Below are 26,356 nucleotides of genomic sequence, written 5' to 3'. Positions count from 1 at the left end.
CAATAAACATACGTGTGCATGTGTCTTTGTAGTAGAATAATTTATAATCCTTTGGGTATATACCCAGTAGTGGGATGGCTGGGTCATATGGTACATCTAGTTCTAGATCCTTGAGGAATCGCCATACTGTTTTCCATAATGGTTGAACTAGTTTACAATCCCACCAACAGTGTAAAAGTGTTCCTATTTCTCCACATCCTCTCCAACACCTGTTGTTTCCTGATTTTTTAATGATTGCCATTCTAACTGGTGTGAGATGGTATCTCATTGTGGTTTTGATTTGCATTTCTCTGATGGCGAGTGATGATGAGCATTTTTTTCATGTGTCTGTTGGCTGTATGAATGTCTTCTTTTGAGAAATGTCTGTTTATATCCTTTCCCCACTTTTGGATGGGGTTGTCTGTTTTTTTCTTGTATATTTGTTTGAGTTCTTTGTAGATTCTGGAAATTAGCCCTTTGTCAGATGAGTAGATTGCAAAAATTTTCTCCCATTCTGTAGGTTGCCTGTTCACTCTGATGGTAGTTTCTTTATCACACACTCCTGCAAGGTGCTGAACCAAAATTGCCATAGAGCTAGCTGGGCTCAGTAGAAGAATAGAGACAGCGGGAGGGAGGCAGCGGGGAGAAAGAACAGGCCAATGTCACCTTCTCCTTCAGCAGAACCACTGCCTATTAAGACAGAGTCATCAAGCACCTCATGAACATCATCTGCCACATAAATAATGGATAATAATTCTAATTATACCACCACCTAAAACTTGGCTTAGGAAGTCTTTATTTTTTTTTTCTCCAACTTATTCCCATCACCTCAACCAGATCCCATTTTATTTTATGATTTCCACCCTCTGTTCAATGACTCAGGTCTGGGTTCTGACTGAGACACTGTATAGGAGGGAAGATTTCCTTTCAAGCCCAGTGGGAAAAAGGGAACCATCCCAGGGCGGTTGTGGGCTGTAGACCAGCAGAGAGCTGTGTTTTGTAAAGGTTAGACTTTGGACTGCCTGTGTGAAAATCACTTGAAACAGCAGGGCAGGGGAGGGGGGTGGTCCTTATTTAAAATCCAGGTTTCTGGATTCTACCCCAGATCCGTTAAATCAGTATAACTAAGAATGAGACTTGGGAATCTGCACTCTCAACGAGCTTCCCAGCAGAACTTTATGTACATTAAACATTGAGAATGGCTCATCCAGGGATTCCTAAGGAAGAAGAAGCCAATGAATATCAATGTCATTCAGGACTTCCAGGGAGTACGATGATAAAGAACATTGTATTGTATTCTACCGATTACAAAACACATCCACAAACATTATCTCATACTAAAGAGTGTGCGCACAAACAAGATAAATATGTCTGTACTGTAAATTATTTATATTGATAAACAATACAGTTCACTTAGTGGACTCAGCAGTATCAAAGAAAGGGCTGTTCTACATAAATAAATTTGCCAGGGAAAAAAAATGGGGATTTAACTCTTTCAATGCCAAGCATTTGAAACAATTCATCATATCATATTTTTTAATTAACTTAAACAGCCCCCTGCCTTAATAAACCAAATATCCCAAAGATAATTTAACATTATATTGACTTAGGGTCACCACTAGCAGCATCTTCTTGTGCACGGAGCTGTAAAAGCAATGATGTTCAGTGAGATATGGAGAGCATTAGTTATATAAAACACTGTTTTTCTAACATCTTATGACCCCAGTCTTGAGGCATTTTGCTTGTCGTTTGTAGTTTTCCTGGCTCTCCTTTGATGGACTAGCCAGTGTCACTTTCCACCACTAAGAGGAAAAGCACTCCCTCCTCATCCTTTCGAATTGACTACTTTTATTCTAAGGTTGAGGAAAATTGAGAAAGTATTATCATCTTAAGTACAATGAGAGGAAATTAACTCTGAGGTTTTATGAATAGATAATCCTTAGAATAATATTCAGGAGGTTGAGTATGAGTTGTATGGACTGCATTTTATGTGCTCAGAGGTCTTTTTACTTACTTTGGTTCCAGCTGTCTTCAGGAAGCTGAAGTGGGTGTATATCTGACCTCTGGCTAAGAGAAGCTAATGGTTGTATAGCCCTGAGGCTCTCAGAGCTGAGGGCCTGTTTACCGGGAAGATCATGACCAAGGACCTGGATTCACTTGTATACTTGCCACCACAGCATAAAGGGAAGAAAACTGGGAAAGCAGGATCACCCAGAGAGAGAAGATTTAATATTGCTGGATGAATTAGCAAGAATTATTTCTGTTACGACTGTCAGATAAACACCTGAGATTAGTTTAAGAACTGGGAGAGATTTATTAGCTCACAAAACTGTCAGGTTTTTCTCTCTCCATAGCTCTTGTCTCTGCTGCTGTGTGTGTTGACAGCACCCACTTCTACTACAGATGGACTTTCTTCATGCTGCAGGAAGCCTGCCTGCATTCAAAGCTGGTGAGGCAGGAGCAGTTCCCCAAAGGAAGTGGTGGACATGGTGGCGAAGAAATGGTTCAAGCTCCAACTGATAAGAGTGTCAGGAACAAATCAGGTAAGGATGAAGAACCATGTCTCCCCACCCACAGAGGTTAGTTCAGGGCAGCAGGAGCAACAGGGAAATATATATATATATATACACACAAACACATACATATATGTACATATATCTATGTTAATATCATGTCATGGCCACCTTTACCTGTGGAATCCCCACCAGGAGGATTTAGTGAGGAGGAAACTCGATTTCAGTGGCTCTGCATCAGTCAAGGAAGACTAGATTATGTTGTGGTAACAAATAACCTGCAAATATTAGTGACTTAACATAATGAAGCTCTATCTCACAACCCTAGTGCATGGCAGTAGAAGATGGTGGGTGAATAAATGCTTGACCTATGTCAGTGTAAGCTAATTACACCCAATTAAGCTTGTCCCTTCCTCTCTTCCTGTTTGTCATTGCTTGCTCATCATTGTCCTCACTCTGGGACCAAGCTGATGGAGCAGCTGCCTTCTGAGAGTGGTGAATCACATCTCTGCTCTAGAAGTGTTTGTCTGAAAGTGGGCCTTCTGCTTCTATTTAGGCAAGTAAGTGCAGTCCTATCATGTGTCTGGAAAATATTTAATGGACAATGCTAATGACTACCAAAGACTCTGGGGAAGTCCCAGCATCAGAGGTAAGGGGAATTGAGAGAGGAAATAATGAAACCCTACTAGACTAGGGAATGTAGCATTTGGGGCTCATTTCTACTTCTCTATCCCTTATCTTCACCACTTTGCACCACTCCACTGGAAACGAATGTGACAGAAAACAGGACTCTCTTGGCCATGACATGATATTAACACAGATAGTTGTGTGTGTGCGTGTATATATATATATATATATATGTTTGTGTGTCTGTATATCTATATATAATATATAATATATGTAGCAGATATATGTATGTGCATAATACATACATAATATATATTATATTCTTCTATGGAGCCCAGCTAGTTCTAATGGCACTTTTGGTTAAGCACCTTGTAGGAGTGTGTGACAGGAAAGTGAACTACAAAATTAAGAGTCTTTGATTTAGAAGCTGGTAACCATCTTTCTGTATTGTGCCAGTTGTTTGATAATACTCATGGCCATGTATAATAAATACATACATATTTATTTATTTATATATATATATATTACCCTGTGGAATCCCCATGTACATATATGTGTATATATATACGTGTGTGTGTGTGTGTGTGTGTATATATATATATGTATATATATATGATGATAAGAGTAGAAAAATCTGGGAGGGGGCAGTGGAAGGGCTCTAATTCTGACCAAGGTTACCTGGAAGAAACAGCAGAGATTATATTCATCCAAAAATGATCCATTGATAAGCCCAGTATAACACCATATGTAGGACTAAAAATAAATAAATAAAATAAATTTTAAAAACCTTCCAAACCATAAGACAGAGAAGAGAAATAAAGTGGGGTAGGAGGAAGGAGGAAAGGAAGAAAAGAAGAATGGAAGAAGGAAGGGAGGGAGGGAGGAACTTAATTGGGTGCAATTAACCTATATTGACATAGGTCAGGCATTTATTCACCCAGTATTTGCTAATCTTCTAGTCTATTGATCAAGTACCCAAGTTAGAAAGATGACTAAGACACAGTCCTTGCCTCAAGAACTTAATGTCTGTAGACAAAAAACCAAGCAAACAGAAAACACCAACAAAGGGAGGTACTGCTCTGTCAGAAACAAACCCAAAGGTTTTTGGGCACCCCCACAGTGGATAACTAGCTCTAACCTAATCCATAGCAGTTAACTATAAATGGCCTCAAGATAAAGGAAATCTCTCAGGTGATTCCTAAAGGGTGAATAGAAGTTAACCGCAAAAGACTAGATGGTTTCAGAGAGAATATTCCAAAAAGGTGGGAGTGCATGTGAAAGGAATCCCCGGTGAGGGATGGGTGCTCTCAGGAGCATGGAATTCCAACGGGGATGATGGTAAAAGGTGAGATCGAGACCCATAAACAGTCTTTTGTGGCTTGCAAAGAACTTAGATTTTATCCTAAGACAAATGAAGAGAATTTTAAGCAAGAAACTGAAATGATCAGGTTCATATTTTGGAACAGTTGCTGTGCCTAAATTATAGCAGATGAACTGAAGAAGTGTAAGACTGGAGGCAGGGGTGGGAAACAGCCAGGGGGCTCTTCTAGTCATCCAGGCAAATATATGTATATATATTGAAAATATGAATTGAATCTGTGGCAGCAGAAGGAGAGGTGGGTATTTAAAAAAGTCCCATCCTAATTAGTTACTTGGGGAAGCAGGTACTTGGAAAGGGAGATAAACGGGATCTGGAGTTATTTGGACCAGGGTAGAGACCATTTCATTGATTTTCTCCCTTGGGACTTGACACTAAAAAAAGTTTGCTGAGAGCCATGGCACTAAGAGGATAAAGTGGATTGGGGTGATCACATCCCTACACTCTGTCAACCTCGTTCCCCTAGAAGTCATCAACTACATGGTTTTGAAGAAGCAAATTTAGCATTGCAAGAGGCACCTCTAATAAATAACAGGGGTAAATAACTTACCTGACCAAAAAAAAAAAATTCAAAAGAGTCAGATAGACTATACCACAGCTGGACTTAGATGCCAAGAGGGTAAGGCATCTAGAGGGATCTTCCTTTCCATCCCCATAGAACTCACCAATAGCTTCAGAGAGCTCAGTTTATTGGTCTATAGATCAATAGAAAACAACATGCAAATAGTTATTGCACCATTTCACAAACCACAGCTCATAAATGATTGTTTTTGTCTTAATGTACTAAAAAGATGACCAGTCTTCCAGCTGTGTAGTCTTTTGGAGACATCCAGAACTCAGCCCATCAATTGAGACAGTAGTGTCAAGGAGGAAGAGTTTACCCATCTGGTGGCCATGGTCACTGTAGAAATGCCCAAGATTCATCAAAAATGAGATGACTAGATCTGTTGTCCTTTCTCCAAGATTAAAAAGGAGACTCAGAGGTAGTTTGAGATAACAAATCTACCCAAACCAACCAAACTTATTTTAATAGACAAGAGGAGAAAGGATAGAAGTTGGACTGTTGGAAAATGGGGGAAGGGGGAAATTCAAGGTAACTGTTCATCTGGATATAGGGCCCTTGTTTTCCACTCATCATCTTTTTTGGGGGTTGGTGGGGGCAGGCACAACACCAAAGAGTCAGATGTAGGACAGGCCAACAAGTCTAACAAAAATATATAGTCTCAATATCCTCTTTTTCTACTTTGCCAATCTTGCATTTTGTATTTCAGAAACAAGCCTACACTGCTCTAGGAGGAGTCCCTCTGCATTGTGAATAATTCACAGAGCCTGCTAACATGCTCACTGCCTTGCTAGCTTAAGAGCTGAATGGAGAGTGCAGGACTCTGAGACTGGAATATGAGTTTCTGACAGTACCCAAGAAGTTACAATCAGCCACGTCACACTGAAACCACTCCTCCTTTCCCACCATGATAAGGCAGAACTTCTCAGCTGCACCATTTTCTCTTCTTGTGAGGATGGTGGGCAGGCCAGGGTATAAGAATGGCAACTACAAGCCTTCCAACATATTCTTCCAATCAGGGGCAAGCCTTTCATCTCATTAGCACCTGTTTTGGGGAAAACAGCTGAAAATACATGGTGTCTTGTTTTGTATGGATGTTCAACATACTCCTCTGCATTGGCCAAGGTGTTGCATTTTGCCTTTGTCCTGTGATTGGCATGGTGCCAAAGAAAGGATGGCCTCAATACGTGACGTGCGGGAAGGATTGCTCAACTGGACATTTTGATGTGGTCTCATGGACAGAAGGATTTGAGTCCCTGACAAGGAGTGTTTAAGAGTACCTTCGGCTTCCGTCCCTAGTCTAAGTATATCCTCCATCAGTTCTCTATGATGTCTGAATTTCCACCATGATAGTATCATTCTTTGAATAATAATGTTCCTTTCCCATAGTCTGCTATTAAAATGTAAACCAGCCTGGGAGGGAGTAATGTCTCAGGCTTTGATCAACCATTAGCCTCTCAGATATCATCTTTGGAACAAATCAGAAAAAGTTAGCATTATTTTAGTACTGGGTGCCCAGGTGAGAAAAGACAGGATAGGATGGGGTCACTTTACAACGGAAAAAGAGTGTAAGTCAGGGGAGTAAACAACTATTACATCCCTCATTTATCCACTTGTTCAAGGCTAGACTTAACTGGGGGCTCAGCCTCCATTAGATTTTAGGTGCTAGAGAAATTCATCTTCTCTGCCTGCACATCTACCTATTCCCAACAGAGGAAAAAGAAAAAAAAACAAAAGCTTTTCAGTCTAGTCATTAATGATGCATACACAGTCACTTAAGAGAATTAAAGAAGATATTCTTCAAGGAAGCATGATTTTAGGTTTTTGGTTTTATTGTAAAACAAATAACTGCCTCCAAGTGTGTATGCCATTTAAGAGATTTTCTATATTGGGGTTTCCAGTACCCTTCTTAGAGAAATAATGTCTAGTAGAATATCACATTTTTGACTGGACTTAAGGAAATAGCTTTAATTTAGAGGGGGATGTGGAGGAAGAGCTTCTCAGAAGGAAGGCTGCTAAACTGTGGAAAAAGATACCGAGAACTATTACGGGAGCTCCTTCAGCAGAGTTCCTGCTAAAATGGGACTATCAAGGTTAAAGTCCTGTCTTAAGAGAGGGGGACGCTGGCACAGATGACCCCAGGAACTCATTTTCAAGGTTCAAGGGCCATAATCCTAAATCCTGATGCTTTCCCTTTGGGTCCTTCGACAAAGCAAGAAAGTAGAGGCCAGGCACAGTGGCTCACGCCTGTAATCCCAGTACTTTGGAACGCTGAGGTTGGCGGATCACCTGAGGGCAGGCGTTTGAGACCAACCTGGCTAACATGGCAAAACCCCATTTCTACTAAAAACACAAAAAATTAGCTGGGCATGGTGGCATGCACCTGTAATCCCAGTTACTCGGGAGGCTGAGGCAGGAGAATCACTTGAACCCAGGAGGCAGAGGTTGTGGTGAGCCGAGATAGCGCCAGTACACTCCAGCTTGGGCAACAAGAGTGAAACTCTGTCTCAAAAAGATAAAAATGTAGAACACTTTGTCCATCCTGTGCTCATTACGTGCTGAGAAATCTAATGAGATAAAAGCTCAGGTTTGCATAAGAAGTAAATCAGAAGACTATGGCTCCACAAATTCTGAACAGAGCCCATCTTGATAAATAAAATGTGACATTCATAACAAACAAACCAAAAAGCAGATAAAGAATGAGAGCCCTCAGCATTAAGGCTGGAAAACCTTTGGCGATAAATAAGTAATATTATAATAAAAGATATTATAATGCGTTGTCATTTGCAGGGAGAAATGTAATATAGTCTGAGGAGGAAGATAGATAGCTCAAGTTGTTTCTCTGACAGTGGAAGTAATAGCTATTGAATGTTATGTTTAGCATATCATAAAATCAGTGTTAGCAGGCGAGACAGCCCTCAAGCCGTCCTGAAGTCCACATTCAGCCTTTTGACATCAGCAAGAAAAAAGCCTAGAATGCAGCTCGACCGGGATGGATGGTCTCAATTCACACCAAATTGGAAGAGACAGAGCTTCCCCTGGGCCGGCAGGCCCTCAGCCTGAAGTGGAAATGAACTTGGGGGTGACTGGAATATGTCTTTCTTCAGTCTTTTCTGTACTTGCCATCCCCCAAGAGGCTCCTGACAATTGTAGAAGCAGAGCTGTAAAGCTTGAATTCCTGTAGCACTGGAAACTTTGCTGAGGATGATGAAGTCAGTTCTCTTCATATACTGAGGAACCATTAGCCAATTCCAATTTCCTACAGAGGTGCTGAAAATCCTTCTTCATCTACACATGGCTCTGTCATATTGAAATGCCTCCATTTTTATTAGTAAGTTGCATCGCATCCACCTGAAAGGAGAAGAGAGAGCCACCTGTATCCACGAGATGATGGAGCCTGACCTCCTCACATTCGACAAGCTGTGCAGCCTTGCTCATTCTAGGGACAGGAATGCCAGTAGGCAAAAATAATTCAGCTAAGCACCTACACAGGAAGAGGTCTTCACTTGTGCCAAATGTATACAAAAAGAACATTATTTTATTTATTTTGTTTTTGGTGTATTATTTGCTCAGAGGGCTCACTGATAACATATCCTGGGTAAAATGCCATTTTCAGGGTTACCAAAAAAAATTAAATACTGCACCAAGAGAAGTTTACCTGCATGCAATTGAATTTCTTCATTCTGATGCAGCCTAGGGGATGGATTTGAGAAGGGATTGGGAGGATAGGCCCCAGCCTCTGCTTCCAGAAGTCAGAACAGTAGAACTAGAATCTGAACACTGCTACTTCTGAGCTTCACAGACTGGAAAAAATAGGGGCCTGAGATGCTGTGGTGCAGCTGGGTTCAGAAGAATGGAGGGGGAAGACCAGGGGAAAAGACATCTGTCTTATTTCCTGAGAGAATTGGACTCACTAGGAATATTTCTTCCTTTCTATCTTATCTTCAAGATGGAAATTCCATCAGAAACCACTAGTTCCTTCTCTCTACCATCACCATCAATCTCAGAGAGGGAAACAAGAGGCCTTCACTCCCAAAGGATGCTAGGACCCACCAAGAAGAGCTCTGGGCAGAGTGGCTGGTCTGGGGGCCGGAGAAGGCAGTGTGTGGGTGGGTACTTGGGGAAAGCTGCACCAACCAGTGTAGACAGGTTGACCACTCCTTTTCTTCCTTATGTTGTGGTTCATTAACCTTGTAGAGAGCAGAGGCACACATTTATTGAAGATCTTCTGTGCAGCAGGCTCTGTGCTAGGCATTCTGTGGGGTACAAAGACAGCCCATCCTCTGCTTTCAAGAGAATGAGAGACATACATTCTTGAAATCAAGAATAAGACCAGGCTCACAAAAGCAGCAAACTCAGCTCTGATGCCCATGGCCAATTTCCATTCAACTTAAACAGCATGCACAGGAAAGGCATCTTGGAATAACGATTAAGATCATGGGCTTTGAAAACCTAGGTACTTGACTTTGTGTCCTACTTTAACTATTTTCTAGTTCTGTGACCCTTGGCAAGCTATCTCAAGCTCTCTGAGCACTGGCTTTCAATGTATTAAAAGCAGACAATTATTGTTGCTACTTCATGGGACAATTTAATGAGCTCATGGATGTGAAGCACTTTGTGCAACATATAGTAAATGTTCAATAAATGTTGGCTGAAAGAATGTTATAGATGTGTCAGGCACTGGGCTTAAAGTTGGGGTACCCAGATGGTTAATGTGTTGCCCTCAAGGAGCTTAGAATCTAATAGAGGTGACTAACTGTAGCAAGATGGCAAAAACACATACCAAGCTGCCTGCTCAGTACAAATAACTTACTTGGTTGAGACTTTTTTATGAAATAACTTCCTTGGTTGAGATTGTTTCTTGCAAGGGGATTTTTAAGACTGAGAGATTTTCCTCTTCCAAGTGTGTACAAATGAGATAGCATTGTCTAATGAAAAGCCCCTGGATAGAGAAAGCAGGGACTACAATTCTAAAGCATTCTAGTTCCACCTAAGGCTAGGTGTGTGACTTGTGAAAATTAATAAGTTAATTAATTAAAATAGTTATTAAATACCTACCATGAGTCAGGCAGTATGATTGGTGCTGGAGATACAGTGGTCATAGCATAAATTGTTTCTGTTCACCAATAGCCATGTTCTCCTTTGCTCCCTGGACACACAATTGGACTACATTTACTGGCCTTCCTTGCAGTTTGCTGAGATTATGTGACTTAGGTTTTGGCCAATAGAATTTGAACAAAAGTAAGGTTCTCCGCTCTCAGGTGTGGCTCATGGAAACCTCCCACCAATGATCATTTTCTTGTTCCACATCTACCAGCTAAGTTTGGAGCCCTTAAAGAAGCAGAGGAAAATCTAGCCACAGATAAAGACTTAAGTGCTTGAAGACTGGGCCCACATTGGACTGTGATATAAATGAGAGACATTCTTATTGTGCTAAGTCACTGAGATTTGGAGGTTTATTTGTATTATTTACAGATAAATATCAGTTAGTCATTTTCCTTACCTAATAAAGCAGTGAACAAGACAGGCATCCCTGGCATTATGGAGCTGACAAACTCCTAAAAATGAGTAATTAAATAAGTAATTGTAATGTAATGAATGTTAGGTCAGTGAAAAGACAGAAATGGCAGCAGATAGCAGGATGACATAAGCTAATCTGTGAGTTAGGGAAATCTTCTCAGAAAAGGTGCAGGTATGGTGAGACCTGAAATAAGGTGAATTGGTCCGATCAGGCTGCCATAACTAAGTGTCACACACTAAGTGGCTTAAACAAACTTATTCTCTCACAGTCCTGGAGGTGAAAAGTTCAAGATCGAGGTGTTTGTAGGGTTGGTTTCTTCTGAAGCATCTCTCCTTAGCTTGGAGATGATCATCTTTCTTCAATGTCTTCCCTCTTTACATGTCTGTGCCCTAATCTCCTTTCCTTATGGACACCCATTATAATGGGTTAGGGTTTACCCATATTATCTCATTTCACCAAAATTACTCCTTTAAAGTCCCTATATCCAAATACAGTTACACTTGGAGGTATTGGGGAATAGGGCTTCAACGTGTGAGTTTTGGGGGAACACAATTCAGCCCATAACAGAGGAGTAGGAGTTAGCCGGTCAAATAGATAAGATACCTGACTGTGAATACAGTGAGACCTTGGAGTGCAGGCTCCCTTTCTGCAGAACTGATTGACACCTTGTTACTTAAAGGGCAGCCACTTAAAGGGTTAAGGTGACCTCAGGTTCTCTATCCAGTCCAACGATGCCAGCTGGCACAGGGAAGGCAAGAGGATAAGAAGGAAGCACAAATTTCCAAGGGACAAGGTGCTGAAGCTATTCAAATAAGCATTCAGATTGCAGCCTGACAGTAGTGCTTTGATTGCAGATTTGGAACTTGAGATATTATCAATCAAATTATAGGAAGGTAGGAAGCAGCAGCATACCTTGACTCTCTAGAGATGAGACAAGATTGACTGCAGCTGTGGTTTGTGGACTTGGAGTCTACATGGGGCTGCTATGCATGCTAAGAAATCCCAAAGGGGTTTTCAGAGGAAAGATTGGCTCCGGAAGTCAGATCACAAGAGCAATAGCTACCTGGCCATATGCAGGGATTGAAGATCAATGGGTGAAAGATCAATCTGAATAAATGATCTATTAATACATACAACAGGTCCTCAGCAATTAATCTCCACGTGGATGACAGCCCACCAGTTACAGTGATCTGCTGATGGTGATTGACGTAATGGGGTCATCTGCAGTGCCAGGCTGCTGAGTTAGTGATATTCACATTTATTTTCTTACTTGGATTGAATGGTTTATGGGGAAATCTGGAATGTGGTGCTGAACACATACTGCTCAGAAGACCAAAATAGTTTATTCTCTAAGAGTAGGCATAGCTGAGCAGATCCAGGACCAAGTCTGATTTACTGGAAGAAAGGAGAGCAGCCTTTCTTTTCTCCCAGATGATTAGACCTTTGTAATACAGAGGTTGGTAGAGGGATTTGGAGAGGTTGCATAGAAATCAGGAATGTCACCTCACATTTTAGGGCTGCCATTGAAAATGAAAAGAACTGCATTTCTATGAGAGATATGCACTTTAGGTTATTTTCTTTTGTCTTAGTTCTTTCAGAAGAACACCATGAACCAACTTCTGCTTCCAAAATACATGACTCCACACTTTCGGTCTTCAAAACCTGGAATTTTGAATCTCTGTCTAGTGACTTCCTGCACATTCTTCAAAGCCCATCAAAATCACATCATAGACTCCTCTAAAAGATCTTCCCCAGGTGCTTTGATCCTACCCCCAAAACACTGTGTATCCCAATCCATCAGCCATGCCACCCCTGCCATCTTAATCCAAGTCACCATCATCACTCACTTGCATGACTGTAGGGGCCTCCTGCCTGGCCTGCCTCTTACAGCCTTACCCTCTACAATCTAGTCTCCACACAGCAGCCAGAATTAATTGTTTTCAATCTATATCTGTGCATATTACTGTAATTACTCTGAGTGAAATTCAATCTAACACTGACCATGGCCTGAGCAGTCCCTGCTGAGCGTATACCTTCACCCCTTACCAAACACATCTGATTCCTGCTACACCAAAAAGAGGTCAGACTTACCCACGCATGTACATTTGCTGTCCTCCTTCCTTATCATCCTCTTCTCCCTGTCCCCACAGATCAGATCTTTCTGTTATTGTTTCCTCATCACTTAGATCTCAGCTCCTCAAAGAGGCCTCTCTATACCAACTCACCAAAAGTAATTCCTACTCCCCTCTCCTCAGGCACCACATTGCTCTGCTCATTGCCTTCACAGCACACATCACTACCTGGAATTATAAATTTTTAAAGATGTTTATTATATGTTTTTCCCCACTCAAATGTAAGCTCCATAAAAATAAAGACATTTCCTCCGTGTTTATTTCTGTTTTCCCAACATGTAGGACAGTACCTGGCCCATAGCAAATGTTCAAGTATTTATTGAATGAATGAATGGCATGGTCGATTATTGGCTCATCTAAATTTCCATAGTTTTCTCTTCCCATCTTTGTTAAGACATTCAGAACATTGTAGAGTAGGGATTTGTCAAAATCTCTTCCTCTCTTTCTTATGAGCTCCTTAAAGAAAAGGATGTGTGGCACAAGACAGTATGTGCTAAAGCAGAGAACACAATATTACCCATGGAGTTTGGTACTTCTCAAACTTTAATGGGTGCACAAATCTCCCAGGGGATCTTGTTAAAATGCAGTTTCTGATGCATAGTCTTGAGTGGGACCCAAGATTCTGCGTTTCTAACAAGCTTCCAAATGATGCCAATGCTGCCAGTTCTTGGCATAGTTTCAGTAGGAAGGTATTTTTTTTTGAGTGGATGCTTTAAAGCATTGTGTTTTCTTCCCTTTATATTTTCTACAGAGCCCCATGGAGCACCTCTATGGTGAATGTAAAATATACACTGCATTAGCATATATTGCATGAACGCATACATGAATGAATGAGTCAAAAACCCTCACACTTATAGGAAATGAAACTGAGTCATATAGAGTTAAGTAACTTACCTAAAACCTCACGACTAACTAAGTCTGGTCTAGAATCTTTGTCTCAGTGCTCGTTAGTCAAGTCCTTCTCATTCCAGCTGCTTCCTAGGGTTAAGGTTTAGATGTTTGAGGCATCAAGGATGAGTTGGTAAGTGCAGAGTAGCTTCCTACTCTGTAAGTGTCAAAGAAGGCTGGTGGGAGCACCCATAAGAGAAGGGGCCATTGCTTGGTGACTAACCAGTACATTCAAACCCTGCAGTCTGCCTGCGTTTTCATGGTCTGCCCTTATGGAGAAGTGTCATCTAAGGAACTCTTCTGTTTCAGGAAAACAGAAGTCATTTCTTCTTGGCAGAATCTGTCATGTTCACAGGACTCACAAGCCCTAGTGCTGAAAAGGGCCAGCTAGGGTCTAACTGAGACCTGTGAGAGAAGATATATAGTTGTGTGGGGCTGGAGAAAAAAATTCTCATGACCAGAGATTTGAGGGTGAGGGGCAGAATCAAAGGGAGGAGGTCCCTGCTACATTCCTCCCAGAAGGCTTGGAAAGCAGGGACTACGATGCAAGTTCAACCTCTGTTCCAAATTAGCACAGAATGGTTCCACCTGGGAAGATGGGCCCTTAAGTCAACCCATCTAAAAGCACTGAAGCTGGCTGGGGGTTCCTCATACAGAAGTACACACCACACGCTCCTACCAAGGGATCTACCTGAGAAGAACCTGATTCTGACTGGCAGGCAGCTGAGCACAAGAATAGCCCAGGAGACAGATGTGCACAGTTGTTCATATTCCCCCAATGGCAACACAGGAATTGGCCTTAGGAAAAGAATATGGAACACACAAAAGAAGCATATGTTTCCAAAAACCCAAACCAACTTGGAGACTTTTTCCAACTCTCTCCTTCATGATTATTTCCACCTACATTGGTCCTTCCAAACAGTCATTTAGAGTGGTATCCAATCACGCTTCCAGGGGCAGCTCAGGAACCGACCCTTTCTAGCCTGTCAAGAATTGTATTGTCTCCTGCTTCCACCATGAAATTTGAAGGAATCAAAGGATCAACATGAAGAGAAGGTTTGCCAGCTATTTTGCACCTTTGCTGTAAGCAGAGTGATAAGAGCTAGTTGTCCATGCTGCATTTCGGTCAAATAGATAAGCTTCCTGACTGTGAATACAGTGAGACCTTGGAGTGCAGGCTCCCTTTCTGCAGAACTGATTGACACCTTGTTACTTAAAATGTGGTCCAGAAGGGTCGCGTGCAGTGGCTCACGCCTGTAATCCCAGCACTTTGGGAGGCCGAGGTGGGCAGATCACTAGGTCAGGAGATCGAAACCATTCTGGCTAACACTGTCTCTACTAAAAAATACAAAAAATTAGCCAGGCGTAGTGGCGGGCGCCTGTAGTCCCAGCTACCTGGGAGGCTGAGGCAGGAGAATGGCGTGAACCCGGGAGGCGGAGCTTGCCGTGAGCCAAGGTCGTGCCACCCTACTCCAGCCTGGGTGACAGAGCAAGACTCCGTCTCAAATATATATATATATATATATGTGTGTGTGTGTGTGTGTGTGTGTGTGTGGTGTGTGTGTGGTCCAGAAACAGCTGCAGCTGCATCACTAGGAAAGGGCAGAAAAAACAAGATCTTATTCCCCCATCCCCAGGCCTCACAAATCAGAATCTCCATGTCAACAAGATCCCCAGGTGATTCGTGAACTTGCTGAAGTCCCAGACACTAGATCCTCCTCCAACTGGGATAATAACTACTATCCTGGCCAAGGACAAAGAGATGAGCTAATGAGGATTCAAGTTCCCTGGAATTTTCTCACTGAAATCCTTTTCTCCCCCTGCCTTGATTAGATGTCCCTCACTGCACAGGAGCAGAACCTGCATTTATGCTTTATCCAAGGACACAAATGTTTAAATTCTTAGGCACAGACATCAGGTAAGCAAGATAAGCTCAAAATGTCCCCATGCATCTGAAATAAAACCACGAATAACTTCTTTCCTTTAAGAGAAGAGCAGAATCTATTGTGTCTTTCCCCTTGCTTTCTCACAAGCATCCCATTCAGCTCCATCTTCCCCATATTTTCCCTCTTCCCCTTTCTGCCCCTTTCCTCGACTCAGAAACATTGCTGGCAAAGAACCCTGGCACATCATAGGAAGGCGTTTCCGTGCCTCTAAGAGTTTTGTTGAATGGTTCAGGCCAGAAAGGAGTCCTCCCTGCCTCCAACTCTCCAGATGGCTTTCAGATACCGGTCCCTCCTTTCCATGTGTTCCCCCAATGTTGCCCTTTTTCTGCCGGAGGCTGCTCCAGAGCTCTGGGCTCTGTGTGAGCACATTCTCCTGTCGCTGAGAGCACTTGCCCTCCCTAGCACTCTGCTGCCTTTAACCCCTCTCTTTCCTGGCTGCACACCCCTCCTCCTCTCCTTGGGGAATCAGAAATGGCAGATGTCAGCTTGGTGTCTGAGACATTTTTACAGGTGAGTGTATATGCCCCAAGCTGGAAAGAATCTCATTGGCCACCCCTTCATGGACTGAAATTATACTCCATCAGGGGCTATGGGGTGTAGTAAGAACCTATCACACTGACTGGAGTTCAAGTCTCAGCACTGCCATTTAATGTTTGTGTGGCCAGGAGCAATCATTTGATGCAATTTGCTTTTATTCTTCAGTTGGGAATTGAGGATAATCATACCCACTTTCTAGTATGATAACTGGCACATAGCCCATCAGTTTTCCTGGGTTCTCCTCCTCCCCAAAACTCCTCCTGGTTGACTGGGTGCTGGATGCCATTTTATTTTCTCAGCACAGGTTCTGAGTATGCAGGTGACATACCTCATCCTTTGCCTCTTCACATCCATAGGCAGACCTTTGTTCCAAAGACTAGTGGTCAGTGCACCTGCAGGCTCCTGGAAGTGGCCTGTCCTTGTCTGTGTAAAATCATTCTGGAAATTTAAACCCTTCACAGATGAAAGAATTAACTATTGCCATTGTTAGAAGCTTTGGGACAGGAAGGACTCCCAGGAGACCAGGACACACAGCCATCTGCCCACAGCCAGGGTGCTCACTGAACATCTTTTGTTCAGTGTTTAGTGACTACTTGACGCCTTCTCTGTTGCAAATAAAACCTGAAGAAATCAGTTGCAATTGAGTTAGTACTCTACAGTTAAACTGAAATAACTATTGTGGTCTTTTTAATCAGGGATTCATTTCAAAAAAAAAAAAAAATTGTAAGAATAGTTATGTAACAGTTTCTTTCCCCGGGGAGGCTTTGACTTGATGCTCTCAGGAGACGTGAACCCAACATAACAATTTTATTAGCTCTTATTAAAGCTTTGATACATGCACTTCAAAGGAGTGGTGGTTCTCCTTTTCATTTGAAGTTCAGAAATCTTTTCTGGCATTTGGGCTGTCTGGAGGGGCAGTTGCTTTCTGGAGGTCTCAGAGTTGAGACCCTGGAACACATAGAACTTTCAGACAAACCCAATCCTCCCTAGAGCAGTTTCCTTTCCCCATCTGCTTCTACAGAGTTACAGGAGTGAGGAAGCAGGGGGACAATGTGAACAGTGGCTATGGGAGACAAGGCCAAGCACCATTTGGTGGTCAGGAAAGTCAGCTTAACCCAGGAAATGGGAGCAGAATCTGAGTTGGAAGCAAGTATGGAGATCTTCTGGTCTATCCACCCATTCTGTGCTACAATCTTCTCACCAGCATCTTGATTCTCAGGTGGTCACCTAACCACTGCTTTGAAGCCCACCCAGTGATCAGGAGCTGGCTAACCCAAAAGTTGTCTTATCCACATACAGATACCTCTAACTACTGAAAAAAGAATATTCTTTACATTGAGTCAGTATCTGCTTCCCTGTCACACCATTCATAGGTTCTGCCCTCTAGAACACAATGGAATTATCCCATTCATCTTCTCCTTGAGATGCTTTCAAATGTCTAGGACAGTTATTATTACTTCCCCAACTGTTCTTTTTCTAAATGCACTGTCGGTTTTTTCAATCAACCTTCAGTTGACAAGATGTCCAAACACTTTTCAGAGTGGTCTTCGTTGTCCTATTTGTTAATATTTCTCCTAAACATGGAGCCCAGAACTGACTACAGTGCTCTGAGGATCTCCTCTCCAGCAGAGGACAGATTGCTCGGAAGATAAGATCCTCTTAATAGAGAGGGATGGATGGATAGATAGAAAAATAGAGTATATAACATTTTTATCTATTAAATTAAAATGTTTATGTATTAAAATTAACATTTTTATCCATTAAAAGTAATGGCAAAAACCGCAATTACTTTTGCACCAACCTAATACCATGTTGGCCTGGTAGAGTCTATGGTCAACTAAAACCACTCAGATATTTATGAAGTGCACTACCCTCAGACCAATTCTTTCTCATCCTCTTTTCATGAAATCAAGCTTTCTTTCAAACCTAAAACTAAGACTCTGCTTTTATCCTTGTTAAATTTATCTTGTTAGTTTCAATCCATCTTTCCAGATAGCAGGATCTTTTAAAACTTGTTTATATCATTTGTCATATTAGCTGACCTCTGCTTTGTGTCATCACAGATTTAATAAGCATATGGTCAATGTTTCATTCAAGTCATTGATAAATACTTGGAACATGACAGGGATAGGAAAAACAAAATCTGTAAATTGATACTAAAACAACTTCCTCTTTGTTGATAGCATTCCAGAGATTGACTGTCTTTGAATGGCATTGTTCTAACAACTGCAAATACATATACACAGCCTGTATTTTCTAGGTCATTCTGGAGGATATTAGGAGAAACGTTTCATAGGACTTACACTATTGCCATTCTTTATGTCTACACTATCCGCCCTACCATCGCCACCCTCCTTCTGCCAGTCTAGTAAAGATGTCAAAAAGGGAACTGAGATGCCTGGGCACGGGGGCTCACACCTGTAATCCCAGCACTTTGGTAGGCCAAGGAGGGTAGATCATGAAGTCAGGAGTTTGAGACCAACCTGGCCAACATGGTGAAACCCCTTCTCTACTAAAAACACAAAAAATTAGCCAGGCGTTGTGGCATGTGTGGTAACGTGTGCTTGCAATCCCAGTTACTCAGGAGGCTGGGGCAGGAGAATTGCGTGAACCCGGGAGGCAGAGGTTGCAGTGAGCTGAGATCACACCACTGCACTCCAGACCGGGTGACAGAGCAAGACTCTGTCCCCACCCTGCCCCAAAAAAAGACTCTGTATCCCCCTCATAAAAAAGAACTGAGGTTAATTGGCATGTCTTGCTTTTAGGAAATCATGGATGCTTCTAGTGATCACCTCTTTCTTTTCTTATGTGTTCATCGACCATCTTCTTAATAACATACTCTAGCATTTTTCCAAGAGTGTACATCAAGATCACGAATCTATACTTTTTATAATTCCCTCTTTGTGAAACTGAGGACAGCATTTGCCTATTAGTCTTCCTTAAGAATTCCGTGGATAGTATAAAGATTACCCAAGAACATATAATAATGCATTGAATTCAGAGTCCAAATAATTGATAAATACTCATTTTTAAAACATATTCCTTAGCTAAAGAGAGAAGCAGAGCCTAAGCCTCCAAGTATTCTTCTGAACACCTTAAGGATTTATGATCTGGGCCCAACTGACTATTGGAAGACCTAGGATAGAGGTAGAATCCTGGCTCTATCTCCAACTAGCAATTCGTTTCCCTTGCCTCACTGTTCTCATCTATAAAATTATGGAATCTATTCTAGTTCTAAGTTTTAATGATATAAGAGGTTAGTTGCTAAGTGTGACTAGACAGGTAGCTGGATTAACATACTAGGTCTGATTCCACCACCCCCACCATCACCCCTTTTTGGAGGGTCTATACAGCTGTAAGATTTTCATTTATCTTCTGGGCACAAACGTGCCCACACACACACACATACACACACTAGCATAAGTTGTTTCATAAGTTGTTTCTCTTTCTGCTGCATCCATTTGATAAGAATAAAGTCCATTGTTTTAATATTAAATCTATGTTATAATGAATCTTCTCTAGGAAGAGCTTGTTTCAGCATCATCTGTCAAGAATGTATTACTAATGCCTTTTAAGACATTCTTTGTAGTATGTTACTAGAGAACAGCACTGGACCTAGATAGTATTCATTAAATATTAGGAACATTGTCAAATAACTTCACAGGAAAGTAAGATTTGAGAGGTTTGTGTATATTAACATATATGTATATTTTTAAGAAAAATAATAAAACCCAATGTGAACAGAAATAGCTTGTAATATTCTGTCAAATCCAACATACCCTATTTATGTTTCCTGAGACATTCCAGGGCATATCTGTTTATCCAACCAGGACTGCAATAAGCAAAGCACAAGAAAGCTAGAAAGATTTGAGAAAGAAGACAAAGCAGACTGTTCCTCATTTTCTGACATACAGAAAGTAAAAATAAACATATAGCACCAAAAATGCAATGTAATTGTCTAGTTTTTGGCAATTTTTACTTTAACATAATCCCAGGCTCATATTTAATCAACCTGTGGCTGAAAGATCCTTCAGATTTAACAAGGGATGCCTCAGGACTTCCCTCACCTCATGTCTAGGACCTTCTGCAGCGTATTTTGGGGTGCTCTGAGAGACTGATTAAGTTAATTAAACCTCAGATCTGACCCAGACTGACAAGGTCTCTTCTGATCTAAAGTACTCATACATGATACCTGGTTTCTAGTGACAGGCCCACCGACTTTTCCTGCTATAACTTCAGACCTGGCACAACGTACAACTGACTTTTGTGGGTTGAAGAACCTCACGCATTTATAGTCCTATCACACATACATTTACGTATGTGTGTGATACACATACACACACATAAACAGCACTACCAAAAGGCTGCTGTCGAAGAGAAGATTGACAGAGAGGCTATAGAATTTAATCCAAAGGGTCAGGAAGACCTGCCTCTATCCCATTACAAAGAAAACTGGAATATGTATCCTACACTCACTATCCTCTCCTAGATCTAGGCAGAAAGAACTAGACAGTGGTTCTCAATGCTTAGATCTGTTAAGAATCAACTGTAGGGCATTTTCAGATACCTAACCAAAACTTAGACCTATTCTCTTGGTGGGACTTAATTCCTAAGCATCTTAATTTGAAAAAACCTGATGTAAATACACAGTAGATTTTATAGGGGTCTTGTATCCCCTCACCATGGCTCCAGACACCTTTGATAAACACCTGAGGAATATTTAATATGCAAAACATTTCATTATACTGAAAGCCAATATGATGGAGGGATGGTGTATGTATGCTCTAAAGCAAAGCCCCTTGGATTTAAATACTATCACAGTCACTTTCAAGCATCTCTATACATCTGTTTTCTCTGCCATGAAATGGGGCTACTAATAGTACTACTGTAGAGACCAAATGAATCAGTCTCTATAAAGGATAGGGAATGAGGTTTGCTTAATGGTGAGTGTCCAAAAAATGTAAAATTCTTTTTATTCTTATTTTTGAGATGGAGTCTTGCTTGCTCTGTCACCCAGGCTGAAATGCAATGGTGCAATCTTGGCTCACTGTAACCTCTGCCTCCCGGGTTCAAGTGATTCTCCTGCCTCAGCCTCCCAGGTAGCTAAGATTACAGGTGTGCAACATGACCTCTGGCTGATTTTTGTATTTTCAGTAGAGACAGTGTTTCACCATATTGGAGAGGCTGGTCTTGAACTCCTGACCTCGTGATCTGCCCACCTTGGCCTCCCAAAGTGCTAGGATTACAGTCGTGAGCCACTGGCCCCAGCCCTTTTTATTCTTTTAACATGTATGTTAATACACACAACCCCTTAGTTTGTAGGATCTGGGCTGGTTGATTCTGCCCAACCTGTGTTTTCTGTTGACACCGTGGCTAGCTTGACAATGCACTACCTTGTATTTGATTTTCTTCCTACCCTGTCTCAGTCCATTTTTACTTCAGTCATGCTTTCCAGGGATTGCCCCTTCCATATACACACAGGAAAGTATTTGCAGTAAGTTTTACCACAAGATCTATTTTCCACAGAAGCGATAAAGACTCTAGGATTACCAAGGCAGTAACCAGATAAACTGGCCAACCATTATTATGTATTTGAATAGAAAACATTAATATCTGTGTTTGAAATCTAAACAATTATCACAGGCGATGAGCAGCAATTTGCCTTCGACTTGAAGGTTAAACTGGAGACCAGTCTAGAGGACAGGCTCTACCTCCCCGCTCCTTGCCCCACAGCCCCAGTGAAAACTGCCAGCAGAAAAGTGTAGTTCAAGATTAAGAACGCCTTCTCCCTGATGCAACCCTGGAAGTGCCAGGTAAGAGTGAGACTGTTTTCAGGGAAGGCCCTGGGACCGGAGGCAGAAGCCTGCCCTGTGAACTGAGTCTGTACTGCTAGAAATAAGAAGCTCCATGAATTGGTGGCTTACTGGAGTCCCCAGGGATTACTCCTAGGTCATGGGATTTGAGGTCCACCAAGGAGAAAAAAATAATACACGGAAAATGGGAGTCTTTGCATAGCTGAACTTCTTGATCCAAGGTTACATGAAGTGGATAGTTTCTACTCTCCACTCAGTGCAGGACAAAAGCTATTGGTGTAGGTCCTACCTACCTATCCTGAAATTGGCTCAGGAACTGGAGTAGGCCCTTCACTAGACGAATCTATCTGAGGAAGGGATAAGTAGCAAAAGGGACAGAGACTCCTAGATCAAGTTTGCACCATGAAATCCCCTGATGCTCTAGAATATGTTTCTGCAACCCAAACGGTTGCCTAAAGCCTCTTCATGGTAAAACACTAAATATGTGGAATTTCTGAAGAAAAATACAGGTAAGGGTTGTGGTTTCTAGAGTTTTGTCTGATGTTCAACCCCACCATCCTCTGGGTAGAGGCAGCAGAATGCGGATGGGAGCAAACACCAGCAGCGAGGATTATTTTTCTTTCCACCTCCTCAGTTTGCCTTGGGTGATTTATTCTCATTGGATCTTCCTGCTTGTCCTAGACCAGCCTTACCCTGGCTCACGCCCACACAGGAAGAAAATAAAGAGCCCAGGTATTAAGGCCAAGGACTGCCTCTGCAACTGGAGTGCTTATTACTAGTGCCACGCATCTGTGTCTCTGCTTCTCCTTCCTGGTTCTATTTATCTCTGAACTTTAGTACATTCACTGGTTTCTGGGATTTGAAATTTTCTTTTTCTTTGTATTTGTTGTATCTTAGTTCTTTTCTATGTGACTGGCTGTGGCCCTCAGCTTTCCCCCTGCTGTCTTTTGTCAGGAATCACCTGACTGTGTCTGATTCATCTGATTTAACAACCTTCTCCTACCAGGTATCAGCACCTGAATTTCCACTCTGACCCTGGGCTCCCCAAAGCACGCATGTGTGCATACACACACACACTCCAGAATGATAAATGACCCATTTTGTGACAGAGTTTTTCTTCTATTTCTTTTATGTATGTATGTATTTATTTATTTATTTATTTTGAGACGGAGTCTCGTTCTGTCACCAGGCTGGAGTGCAGTGGCATGATCTCGGCTCACTGCAATCTCCACCTCCTGGGTTCAAGCAATTCTCTGCCTCAGGGTTCCAAATAGCTGCGATTACAGGCACCCGCCACCTCACCCAGCTAATTTTTTTGCATTTTTAGTAGAGAAGGGATTTCACCATCTTGGCCAGGCTGGTCTTGAACTCCTGACCTCATGATCCGCCCACCTCTGCCTCCCAAAGTGCTGGGATGACAGGCATAAACCACCGCCCCGGCTGTCACAGAGTTTTTAAAAAGACAAAAATCATCTAATTCTGTTCATGAGTCTTCAAGCTAGATCTATGATCCCCATCATAGCATGAGTCATAGAGACAGCCGTGCTATACCCAGGGCTCTTCAGCACATAGGTTCTTTGGTGAGAGAAGTCCTAAGCAGCTCTCCTTGACCCTGCTGGTGTCCAGCGGATTTATCCCCAGCTCCCTCGACTCTGTTACCCAAACATCAGGAGCTCAGAAGCCTCACTTTGCCATCCACAGTAAAGGAGATGAGAAATGATACTGGGAGGTGGGTGAAATCAGAGGGGGGAAAGTAAATCCAAGCTGTCTCAAGTTTCCATTTGCACTAGGACCCCCATCCCTTCCCCTGCATCTAAGCCCAACCACTGCTGCAGGTGGATTCTCACTGATGAGGCAAAAAGTTGTTTCTAGAGCCACCAAATTCACATTACTTAAGCAAGATTGAGCTGTTTAAAATTTCAGTGTTGTCCACCAAAAAAATAATAATAGGAAGTTGTATAGAGTGGAATATGCTGACAGCAATAATGTTTCTGTAATAATTCATGTATAGTAGATGATGTTCTGGAAGTCAGCCCAGCAGGCTAATGCAGATTGGGGATGCTGTCCTACTGATGGCCAACTGATGGATTGGCATTTCTGCTCCCTCATGAAATCGGCTGGCAAATGAACTGGAGGTGGTTCCAAAGGAGGGAAATGAAAGAGGAAAGCGGGAATGAAGGGTAGTATGCGGTACTGCACAGGGAAGTTGAAGTAGAAAGATCAAAGAAAGCATGTTCAAGCTCAGTTTCTAATCTAAGCCAGCTCCCATCTTGATATTATGCTATAATTTTAAAAAGCTGACCATGCAATAAAGGTGGTGATATTTACCTTTTCCCTGTATCTTCCACTTTGGAAACACATCTCCCTCCCAAAGAAATCATGTGCTTCTTTCCAATTGTTCTGCCAATAAGATCCATACAACTAATTAGCTCTCCCCCTGATGCACACAGAACTGAGTGTTTATCTGCACCTGTCCTCATTGGTAGATGGGCCATTGGCTCCCCATGTCAATGATTAAGCCTATCTATTTCCTCAGGTTGAATTCACCCTGCCATCCAGGTTGCTTTAGGGCCTTCTTTGCTTATAAGTCAGAAAAGGAAAATTTACTTCAGAATTACAATCTACAGAGCATAATTAGATAAGAAAATATGCCGCCCCATAACTATGTAATGCATAACAAAGCAAAATGGAAATCAGTTTATAAATGCTACATGGTAACCCTCCTGAATTTAATGTGGATCATTGAAAGACCAGATTTTCCAAGTAGATATATTCAGTATTTTGTGATTTAAGGGAAGGAATCAAAAAGAGAGAGAATTACAAAGGACCTACCAGGCGCCAAACACAGGACTATGTACTTATTACATATATTTTCTCACTCGATTTTCGTAACTTGTTAAACTCGGTAGTGTTACTTTAGATAGGTTACTAGTTAAATGCACTACTCAGTGTGGTCTCCATTAGCCATGTGTGACTGTTCTGCACCTGAAATGTGGCTAGGCCAAATTGAAATGTGTTGGAAGTGACCAAATACACCACAGATCTTGAAGAGCGGGCATGAAAAGAGAATGTAAAATGAAAAATATCTTACTGATAGCTTTTATAAGGATGGCACACAAAAAGATATTTTGGAAGTAAGGGTCAAGTAAAATAAATATATGATTAAAATTAATTTCACCTTTTGTGGTTGTGGTGGTGGTGGTGGTGTTCGTTTTAATGTGGCTTGGGTTCAAGTCCCCACTTACTCTAAGCATCTTAATTTCATGGTCTCTTCTTCATTTGAGAGAAAGTGGGAGTGCAGAGAAACAGCTTAACTACTTATGAGCTATTTCTCTTATTTCTCTTTGGGTAAGTTATTTAACTGCTCCAGTCTTTAGTTTTCTCATCTGTAAAAGAGGCTTAAAAATAAATAACTTGTAAGATTTCAGTGATAATTAAATAAAGTGATGTATATGAAGCAATTATTACCTTGCCTGGAATATAGTATGTATTCAGTAAACTTACATTGTTATTTCTGCCTGTCAAAAGAAGTAGTTTAATCAGATGTTGGTTAGTAGCTCTTTAAGCCTGCTATTAAATAATTTCATGTCTATTATCACAAAGGTGGTCATTGAAAAACAAATTATGGATACAGACGAAGTTTTGCAATAATTATTAATACTGGCTGCTCTGGTGATATATTTATCTGAGTATATCCAAACCATTCTCTGGGGTTGTTTAAGACCTTTTGGAATGGAAGTATGAGGACATCCCAACTCAGATCCAGTTCCAGCTGCTCCCTACTCCATGCCTGGACCATACCACCTGCCACCGGCACCATTCGCATCCAATCCTGAAGCTAAGAATCTTCCCCAGAAGCTTAACTGACCACATCTTCTGGGTGCCCAGGGCCCAGAGATAAGTGTGCTGGGGAATCAGTGGTGGGGACCTCAACACTCATGGTACCTTAGCTGGTGGAAACCTCTGGGGCAACACTCAAATGCTTGGCTGAAGAAAATCTGGCCATGTAAATAAAGCTAAACAGAGGGCATCTTCTTTTCCTGTTAAAAGATGTTATTAGCTTTCCTTTCATTACCCTCTTATGATTCTTAGGAATAAATATTAAATCTTTAACATTGTCTGCATGACTTGATGTGATCTCCCTGGGCCCGCATCACCAGCTGTATTCTCATCTCCCTCTCTCCCTCACTCTGCTCCAGGCAAGTCGGTCTTAATTCAGTCCCTCCAATGATCCCAAGGTCTTTCCTACCCCAGAGCTCTTGCATGTGCTGTTTCCACTGGCTCCAAACTTTGCCTGGCTTTCTCCTACTTATCCTTCAGGTCTCTGCTTACCTGTCATTTCTGCAGAAAGATTTTCTTCATCTTTTACTTTCATATCACCCTGATTTTTCCCTCATGCCCTTTATGGCCTTGATCAAAATTTCACTGTTTCTTTTTCTCTCAAAATCACAACTCTCTCT

This window comes from Piliocolobus tephrosceles, chromosome 1 (assembly GCF_002776525.5).
Source record: "Piliocolobus tephrosceles isolate RC106 chromosome 1, ASM277652v3, whole genome shotgun sequence".
NCBI classification, from domain to species: Eukaryota; Metazoa; Chordata; class Mammalia; order Primates; family Cercopithecidae; genus Piliocolobus; species Piliocolobus tephrosceles.
This window is presented reverse-complemented; position numbering follows the sequence as displayed.